The 8571-nt window shown below is 44.1% G+C and overlaps 1 non-coding gene across 1 annotated transcript; it reads right to left on the reverse strand.

The window, feature by feature from the left end:
• Positions 1-5539: 5539 nt before the first annotated feature.
• LOC123455458 lies at positions 5540-5600 on the reverse strand. Its single transcript, XR_006633928.1, has one exon. It is a non-coding gene; the product is annotated as a small nucleolar RNA SNORD75 (small nucleolar RNA).
• Between the last annotated feature and the right edge of the window lie 2971 nt (positions 5601-8571).

Below are 8571 nucleotides of genomic sequence, written 5' to 3' on the forward strand. Positions count from 1 at the left end.
AGGTTATTAATAAATTTAAAAATAGGGCTGGAGAGATGGCTTAGCGGTTAAACGCTTGCCTGTGAAGCCTAAGGACCCCGGTTCGAGGCTCGGTTCCCCAGGTCCCACGTTAGCCAGATGCACAAGGGGGCGCACGCATCTGGAGTTCGTTTGCAGAGGCTGGAAGCCCTGGCGCGCCCATTCTCTCTCTCTCCCTCTATCTGTCTTTCTCTCTGTGTCTGTCGCTCTCAAATAAATTAAAAAAAAAAATTTAAAAAAAAATAAATAAATTTAAAAATAATAAAAGAAAGCCATTGTTGAGATGGCTCAGTAGTTAAAGGCTATTGCTTTTAAACCTTGCCAACCGAGGTTCAATTTCCCAGTACCCACATAAAGCCAGATGCACAAAATGTTCATTTGTAGTGACAAGAGACCCTGCCATACCCATATTCCCTCTGCCTCTCTCTCTCTCAAATAGTAAGTTAAAAAATAAATTTAATAAATTAAATAAATTAAAAAAAAAAAAAGCTGGAGCTGGGCATGGTGGCGCATGCCTTTAATCCCAGCACTTGGAAGGCAGAGGTAGGAGGGTCACTGTAAATTTGAGGGCCCCCTACTGAGACTGCATAGTAAATTTCAGGACAGCCTGAGCTAGAGTGAAACAAAACAAAACAAAAAACAGCAAGCAAGCTGGAATCAGTGAAGAACCAACAGAATGATGTGAGAAGTCATGGATTTTTAGGTGTGGTGACAAGCACCTGTAGACACAGTGATTGCAGTTACCTTGGTATAGAAACCCCCCCGACCAAAAGCAGCACTGAGGGCTAGAGAGATGGCTTAGTGGTTAAGCACTTGCCTGTGAAGCCTAAGGATCCAGGTTCAAGGCTCAATTCCCCAGGACCCACGTTAGCCAGATGCACAAGGGGGTGCCTGTGTCTGGAGATCGTTTGCAGTGGCTGGAAGCCCTGGCGTGCCCATTCTCTCTCTCTTCCTCTCTGTCACTCTCAAATAAATAAATAAAAATGAACAACAAAAACAAAAAAAGCAGCATTGGGCAGAAAGGGTTTATTTCGGCTTACAGTCTCAAGGCGCAGCTTCACGATGGCCAGGGAAAGGATGAAGAACAGAGGTGTGACCTCGTGTCTTGCTTCAGCAGCTGGCAGAAAGCAGCAAGGGTGAGCTGAACTCTAGCGCTGGGGAGCTGGCTCGACTAGCCCTCAGCTGACCTCAGCGGCACACCTCCTCCAGGAAGCTCCATCTCCTTAATTGCCACCCGATGGGACCTAGTATTCAAAACACATGAATTAGTGGGCGACGTCTGATTCAAACTACCATGCCAGCTATCTCTGTGTTTGTGTGTGTGTTCGTTTCTCTTTTTCTTTTCAAGGTAGGGTCTTGCTTTAGCCCAGGATGACCTCTAACTCACTTTGTAGTCTCAGGCTGGTCTCAAACTCATAGAAATCTTTCTACCTCTGCCTTCCAAGTGCTGGGATTAAAGGATTAAAGGTACCACCATGCCTGGCTCATGACAGCTATCTGAAAGATGCAGTTAGAAGATCACTTGAGTGTAAGAGTTCCAGGCTAGCCTAGGCTAAATAATGAGATCGGTGTATATACATATGGGCTCAAAGCATGAGCAACAAAATAAAGACTATACATGTCGCCAATAGCTTATGCTAAAGAAAAGATGTAGGCTAAGGATATAGTTCAAAGGGTAGGGTGCTTTCCTACCTTGCATGAAGCCCTGGGTTCCATCCCTAGCCTGGCATATACCAAACATGATAACACATGTCTGTAGTCGCAACTCTTGAAGGTAGAAGCAGGAAGACAGGGCATTCAAGGTCATCCGTGGCTGCACATGGAGTCTGCAGCCAGCCTGGGCTACATAAAACTGTATCTCAAACCAAGAAAACAAAAACAAAAAGGAAGATGTAGTCTTTCTTTTGGCCCAACAATTCTAGTCAATTAACATTCAAAATAAAAAAAAAAATCACATCTAAATAATCCAAGTCTTTCTCAAGCGCATTCACAAGATATAGGAAAGAAGTCTACCCACAAGACTTTTCACAAACATCAAATGATAACTAAATAAACAATAGATGGCAGCAACTTGCCATTGGAAAGTTCAGTCATATAATTTGTATTATAGGTACATATATTCCCAATACTGGGTTAATCATGAGAAGACAAGAGCTAACATTACAAAAGGTGAATAATAGCTTGTTGCCAGGATGAATGTTTGTGATCCCAGGAGGTTGAGGCAAGAGGATGACAAATTCAGTACCAATTTGGATGAGCAAGGTAGACCTCAAAAAAGAGGAGGTGGGGGTGGAAAGATGGTTTAGCGGTTAAGGTATTTACCTCCAAAGCCAAAGGATCCCGGTTTGACTCCCCAGGACTCACATAAGCCAGATGCACAAGGAGGCACATGCGTCTGGGGTTCATTTACAGTGGTTGGAGGCCTTGGTGTACCCATTCTCTCTGTCCCTTTCTCTCTCTCAAATAATTAAACAAGCAAAACAATTTTTAAAAGAGAGAGAGAAAGAAAGAAAGAATACAAGATGTGTCTTTGGGCAGCTCAGGGTGGCCGGGGATTCTGTGTCCTGTGGTCTCTACTTCTAAGTGACACACAGCTTTGCATGCGCACCTCCTGGTTATACAGTGTTGGACAGCATGAGGCCACAGGGCACGGTGTTGTGTGCCCGGATTCATGGAGGCTTGGCTTTTGCTGCAATGCTGAGCCAGCCGGGGCGGAGGTTTCAAATGTGCCATGAGGTTCCCTGGCCAAATTCCTCCTGCACCAACTTGAAAAAAACAATATAAAAATAGCCCTCACTGAGGGAGCTTGACTTGTGGCAAAGATGTCCTGGCCTGGAACAGGAAGTAGAAGGCTGTTGGATTTTTGTTTTTCTTCTTTAAAAGTCTGCTTTCATGCCTCTGTGATACGGAGTTGCTATTATATTGTGTTTGAAAATCATTTTACACTTCAGTCTCCTGTTTGAAGATTAATTTCTTCAGTTCTCCATTTCTAATTTAGGTTAACCCTGGGTAAGAAATAGGGCTTAAAGAAAACAAAAGGAAGAACCTTTTCTTTAAATAAAAGAATTTATTTATCTATTTGAGACACACACAAAAGAGAGAGAGAGAGAGAGAGAGAGAGAGAGAGAGAAATAGAGAAAGGGCACACAAAGTCCTCTTGCCACTTCAAATAAGCTCCAAACACATGCACCACTTTGAGCATCTGGCTTTATGTGCGTACTAGAGAATCAAACTCAGGCAGTCAGCATTTGTAAACACTTTTAACCCCTGAGCCAGAACCTTAAGTTCATTCCTGGTGAGTTGCAAAGTCAGGAATTCAGAAGTAAAACTACAATGGTTAGAGTTGGGGTTGGTCTGTGCTCAAATCCTGACTACAGGGTCTTTCAAGATTTAAGTAAATGCCAGGTGTGGTGGCTCATTTCTTTAATCCCAGCACTGGGGAGGCAGAGGTAGGTAGGAGGATCATGGTTGAGTTCAAGGCCACCCTGAGACTACATCGTGAATTTCAGGTCAGCCTGGGCTACAGTGAAACCCTACCTCGAAAAACCGAAAGAAAAAAAAAAAAGATTTAAGTAAAGATCTATAAATGCACGTGTTGTTTTGCTTTTGTTTTTGTTCTTTCGAGGCAGGGTTCTCACTCTAGCCCAGGCTGACCTGGAATTCACGAGGTAGTCTCAGGGTGGCCTCAAACTCATAGCAATCCTCCTACCTCAGCCTGCGGAGGAGTACTGGATTAAGGCATGTGCCATCACGCCTAGCATACTTTTTCGTTTTCTTTTTGTAGCAGGGTCTCGCTCTAGTGGATTTGAGCAATTTGACATAATTTCTGCTGGTAACCTTTATTTTTTCCCTTTTCATTAGTCAAAATATTATCCAAGTAGAAATAAAATTAAAAAAAAATCAAGCCAGGTGTGGTGGCGCACACCTTTAATCCCAGCACTGGGGAGGCAGAGATAGGAGGATCACCATGAGTTCAAGGCCAGCCTGATAGTACGTAATGGATTCCAGGTCAGCTTGAGCTACAGTAAGACCATACCTTGAAAAAACGGAAAAAAAAAAAAAAAATCAGCTGTAGGGCCAGGTGTGTAGGAGGATTGCTGTGAGTTCAAGAGCACTCTGAGAGTTCATAGTGATTTCCAGGTCAGCCTGGGCTACTCTAAGACCCTACTTCAAAAAATAAAAAATGAATAAATAAAAATAACCAAAATATCCAAGTAGCCATATACCTCAAAAAATTGTTTATCTGAGGCTGGGTAGATGGCTTAGCAGTTAAAGGTACTTGCTTGCAAAATCTGCCAGCCAAGGTTCAATTCCTCAGTGTCCCTGTAAGCCAGATGCACAAAGTGGCACATGCATCAGGTATTCATTTGCAGGGACAGGAGGCCCTGGCATGCCCATACTCACACTCTATCTCTCTTTCTGTCTCTCAAATAAATAGATATTTTTAAAAAGAGTATAAGGGAAATGAGCCAGATATGGTGGTGCACAACTTTAATCCCAGCATTTAGGAGGCAGAGGTAGGAGGATTGCTGTGAGTTCAAGGCCACCCTGAGACTACATAGTTGAATTCCAAGTTAGCCTGGGGTAGAACAAGACCCTACCTCAAAAAGCAAAAATAAGAATGTAAGAAAAGAACCCAAAGAAGGTGACAATTCAGAACTAAAAGTGGCTCTGAAAGAAGAGCATCTCTGGACATACTGACAGCCAGGCCGGCAGGGTGGGGAGTTAACAGGAGACTGAGCAAAGATTTCAGTCATTTCTTTCTTTCTTTCTTTTTTTTTTTTTTTTTCAAGTTTACAAAATGTCTTTTTTTTTTTTTTTTGTTCATTTTTTATTTATTTATTTGAGAGCGACAGATACAGAGAGAAAGACAGATTGAGGGAGAGAGAGAGAATGGGCGCGCCAGGGCTTCCAGCCTCTGCAAACAAACTCCAGACGTGTGCGCCCCCTTGTGCATCTGGCTAACGTGGGACCTGGGGAACCGAGCCTCGAACCGGGGTCCTCAGGCTTCACAGGCAAGCGCTCAACCGCTAGGCCATCTCCCCAGCCCGAGTTTACAAAATGTCTTTATTTACAACCGATTGGTTACTTTCTTATTCCAGAGCTTCCATTCAGGTGCCTCATGAGGGGTTATATGCCGCCATACTTGCTGCCTTAAAGAGCCCTTCAAACTGTCAGGACAACATGCCAACTTGTCCACCTTTGCATGAAGCCTGTGCTGGGCATCAGTCCAGCTGACTAGGAACACCTTCACGTAACAGGCCTCCACATTCTGGACCCAAGCAAGCCGTCCAGATCAAAACATGCAAGGAGCAGCGTACAAGAACTGGTCCCGACAGTTAAAACTGCACCATGTTAACGTCTGCACTTCTGTCCTATCACCTGCTGTGTAGCCATGGTTCAACTGTCTTGCTCTGTAGGTCCTCAATCCTCATCCATCCTTGGCGCGTTTCTAGAAAAAAAGGCAAAACAATGAAGCATTTCCGTAACGATGAGTTAAATGCTGTTTTCAAGTATGTAAAGCCTCAGAACAGTTTTCTCAGAAATCCATTCTGTCCACTACTCTTAGACCACCACAGGCTTTCAGTCATTTCTTGTAGTAGGTTTGCACCCTTCGCCATCCCTACTCCCTTAATTTCTCAAGGAAAGGCAATGGTTAGTAAGTTTTCAATGAATTTTTCTGAACATTGAATGAAACAATAAACTATGATTATACTGTACATTAAAAAATGCGAAGGTAAGGGCTGGGAAGATGGCTCAGTGGTTCAAGGTGCTTGCTCTCAGGACCTCTCCACCTGAGTTCAATTCCCAAGCCAACTACATAACCCAGGCAATAAAAGTCATGCAAGCGTCTGGCGTATACACAACATAAATGAATAAAACTTTATAAAACATAGAAATGTCTAGGCATCCATCATCACTGACATAATTCCATATCAGTTACAAACAATAAAACAAGACTGCTTGCTGACCAGGCATGCTGGCTCATGCTTGTAATCCCAGCACTAAGGCAGCTGAAGCTAGAGGGGTTTGAGTTTGAGCTGAACCTGGGCTGTATCATGAGACGCCCCCTCCCCTGAAGAATACCTTGTTGTAGAAATCAGTCTCCCAAAGTCTCCCAGAGCTGCCCATACAAGGGAGGGAACCCCAATCTTGGGAATGGATATAGAGGGACTTATTTTCTTCCTAAGAGATGAAGGGGAAGGAAATGATGAATATGAAGGAAAGGACACTCTTGTTTTTTTTTTTTTTTTGTTTTTTTGTTTTTGTTTTTTCAAGGTAGGGTCTCACCCTAGCCCAGGCTGACCTGGGATTCACTATGGAGTCTCAGGGTGGCCTCGAACTCACAGCGATCCTCCTTCCTCTGCCTCCCAAGTGCTGGGATTAAAGGCGTGCGACACCATACCTGGCTGAAAGACACTCTTGTAATGTCCTCTGGACAACTTGTAGGTCCCTTCCTCATAGTCGCTCCTCAGCAAGAGGCAGGTGGACAATTGGGAGGTTCAACAGCAGTTTTAGGATGGAGTGTGTGCGTGTAGAAGACAGCTGTTCCATTTGTTAATTAATTAATTAATTATTTATTTACTTACTTTGAGAGAGAAAGAAGCAGATACAGAGAGAGAATGGGCACGCCAGGACCACTAGCCACTGCAAATAAACTCCAGACACATGCAGCCCCTTGTGCATCTGGCTTACATGGGTACTGGGTTATCTAACCTGGGCCCTCAGGCTTTTCAGGCAAACATCTTAACTGCTAAGACATCTTTCCAGCCCTGTTCCATTTTTTAAAATTTTGTTGTATTTTATTTTTTGTTTTTTTTTGAGGTAGGATCTCGCTCTAGCCCAAATTGGCCTGGAATTCACTGTGCAGCCTCAGGTTGGTCTTGAACTCACAGCAATCCTCCTACTTCTACCTTCCAAGTGCTGAGATTAAAGGTGTGCACCACCATGCCTGGCTATTAATTTAATTAATTTATCTATTTGAGGGGGGGGAGAGAGAGAGAGAGAGAGAGAGAGAGAGAGAGAGAGAGAGAGAGGGAGGGAGAGAACGGGCATGCCAGGGCCTCTAGCCACTGCAAATAAACTCCAGACACATATGCCATCTTGTGCATGTGATTTTACATGGGTACTGGGGAATCAAACCTTTGGCATTGCAGACAAGTGCCTTAACTGCTAAGCCATTTTCCAGCCCTATCTGTTCCATTTTATTAAGAATTTTTTGCTGTTGTTGTAGTTTTTTGGTTTTTGAGATAGGGTCTAACCCTGGTTCACGCTGACCTAGAATTCACTCTGTAGTCTCAGGGTGACCTCAAACTCATGGCGATCCTCCTACCTCTGCCTCCTGAGTTTTAGGATTAAAGGCACGCACCACCATGCCTGGCTTTTTAAATTAAAAAAACAAACAAACTATTTTATTTTAAGAGAGAGAGAAAGAGAATAGGCATGGACAGGCTTCCAGCTTCTGCACATGAACTCCGGACACCCACCACCTTGTGCATTTGGCTTACGTGGGTCCTGGGTAATTTAACCTTGGTCCTTTGGCTTTGCAGGTAAGTGCCTTAACCACCAAGCTTTCTCTCCAGCCCTAAAATATATTATTATGACTGTGCGGTTCTGGGAATTGAACTCAGGAACTTCCTCATGCATAGCAGACAAATACTCTACCACCTTCCCAAATCTACATTTATTTATTCATGAGAGAGTGGGGGGGTAGAGAATTAGAGAGACATAGAGAGAATTGGTGTGCCAGGGCCTCCAGGCATTGCAATCGAAATCCAGACACATGTGCGACCTTGTGAGCACGTGGAGCCTTGCGTGTCTGCACCGCCCTGTGTGTCCGTCTCATGTGGGACCTGGAGAGTCCAACATGGATTCTTGGGCTTTGCAGGCAAGTGCCTTGATGGCTAAACCATCTCTCCAGCCCTTATTTATTTATTTAGGTGTGTGTAAGAGTGTCATGCATACATATGAGTGCAAATAGGCACATTCTGTGAGCAGGTGGCAAGGTCAGAGGAGGAGGAGCTCTGGCACCCTCCACTATTGCTTTCCTGCTTTGTTTTCCTGAGATAGGTTCTTTTACTGATCCTGGAACTCACTATTTTCAGTTAGACTGGCTGGCACGTGCAACCATGTTTGGCTGCTTTTTTTATTTTTTTGAGGTAGAGTCTCGCTGTAGCGCAGGCTGACCAGGAATTCACTATGTGTTCTCAGGGTGGCCTCAAACTCATGACGATCCTCCTACCTCTGCCTCCTGAGTGCTGGGATTGAAGGTGCCCAGCTCAGGTTTGGGTTTTTACACGGGAACTAGGGATCAGATTCAAGTCCTCATGCTTGTGCAGGAAGCCCTCCTACCTACTGAGCTATTTTCCCAGCTCTACTTTTACTTATTTATTTATTTTTACAAAAGTTGGGAGACCAGGCTAATTTCTAGTGGGAATTTTTTAAAAAATATTTTATTTAATTGGGAGCCTGTTTGGAGGTTCTAGCAGGGGAGCGCAGCTACTTGTCTCCCCTTGACCGAAGACCGGTCCTCCTCTATTCCGGGAAGGTCGT

Source organism: Jaculus jaculus, chromosome 16 (assembly GCF_020740685.1).
Source record: "Jaculus jaculus isolate mJacJac1 chromosome 16, mJacJac1.mat.Y.cur, whole genome shotgun sequence".
NCBI lineage: Eukaryota > Metazoa > Chordata > Mammalia > Rodentia > Dipodidae > Jaculus > Jaculus jaculus.